Below are 1,821 nucleotides of genomic sequence, written 5' to 3' on the forward strand. Positions count from 1 at the left end.
TGCCTGGGTGTGGCTCTGTGTAAAGTTTCAAAGAACCGCAGGAACCAGGAGAATAAAGCTTTGAGCTGCTCTCTCTAGAGCAGTGGTTCTCAACCTTCCTAATGCTTCCACCCTGCAACACCCTCAGGATTTTTTATTTAATACCCTCAGGCTGTGGTGAGCCTCAACAATACAATTTATTTTGTTGCTATTTTATAACTGTGATTTTGCTTCTGCTGTGACTTGTAAATATCTGTTAGGAAATCTGATAGATGACCCCCAGGAAGCGGTTAAGAAGGGGTGCTGTTGTGTGATTTTCCCTTTGCCCTTGCAAGTTCTGTGCTGCGAAACTCCGCCTCTTCCTAACCAAGTGGGACACGAGCCATTTCCTTTGTGCGAAAGATCAAAGGATGCTGTAAACACCACAGTGGCCAGGAAAGGCAAAAGCAGGATTGGGACAGTGACCAACTAGGAGCTAGGATCCCAGGCTGGCTAAGGGGTGGAAAGGGTCAAACAAAACACCCGTCCCCAAGACCCCCAAAGTTCCAGCGCCCCACTTCCGTCAGAAATAAAGCGCAAGTATTGCCCTCGCTTTCCCCTCCGTCGCTGCGTCAGACCGTGTACTTTGGTTCCTGCCCGCTGGAGGTCGGTCCTGGTTCTGGAGCGACCCTGTGACCTGTCTCCCTGCGCGCGTGCACTCCGCGGTACAGTCTCGGGCGCGCATAGTCGTGGGAAGGAGCGAGGGGCTGCAGCGTCTCCCTGAGAGGCTGAGGGAGCGAGGAACCACCGAGCCCTCCTTCCCCTGCTCGGCGGGCGCTGGCTGCAGCGAGCAGGTGCCCCGCTCGCTGGTCGCGGGGGAGGAAGTTGCGGGTGCAACCGAGGCGGTGTCGAGACTCCGCCACCCAGTGTCAGCCTTCAGGACATCTGAAGGCTACCCAGCCCTCTAACGCTGTGCCCTTTCTGTCCCTGCCAGCTCTCCACCATGCCCAGGGGCGTACCCTGGTCCACCTACTTGAAAATGCTCTCCTCCAGCCTCCTGGCCATGTGGGCCGAGGCCCAGGAGGTGCACTGGTACTACTGGCCTGACCTGGAGAGTGCTGTAGGGCGCGTGCCCAATCTCGGGGTGAGACCCTAGCGTTCTGTCCACTTTGCTCAGTCCCTCTTGACTTTTAGATTGTCCCCAATGTTTGGATAACTTGTGCTCACTGGCTCTTAACACTCAAGACTGTGTCTAATAGTTGTGGAGAGCCAGCCTGGTCTACACTAAGACATCTGTCATACTTACTTGTTTGATTCTGTACATGTTTATAGGTGGGAACAATCCAGATTCCTGAATACCTATGGAAAACATCCTACATCTTTATAAGGGAATAGCATTCAGTGATCCTACATGAATGAACTTTGCAAGCACTACATGAAAGTATTGAGCAACAAAAGAACATATGATATATGATGGGCAAATATATATGGGCAGAGTTGGCTTGTGGAGACCACCTGGGAATGGAATAGGAGTTTCTTTTGAAGCAGTAAAAAGATTCTACAATTTTATTGTGATAGACTCACAGTTCCAATTCTACTATACTGTAAACCATTGTTTTTGTACCTTTGTGGTGCTGGGAATCAAATTCAGTCATATACATTCTGCGCCCATTGCCCTCTATCTTTCTGAAAGGTAGAATTGTGTGTGTTGCTCATGTATGACTTTATGCACGTCACATGATGGCCACTTCCAGTCTTTTGGGTACATTAACTACCAATAGTTATTTCCTAGGCCTGGTGCATGGCAGAGAGTGAGCAAATATTGTGGGAATGGATTTTCAAATGTTGAATTCTCATTTGAAA

This window comes from Mus caroli, chromosome 10 (genome assembly GCF_900094665.2).
Source record: "Mus caroli chromosome 10, CAROLI_EIJ_v1.1, whole genome shotgun sequence".
NCBI lineage: Eukaryota > Metazoa > Chordata > Mammalia > Rodentia > Muridae > Mus > Mus caroli.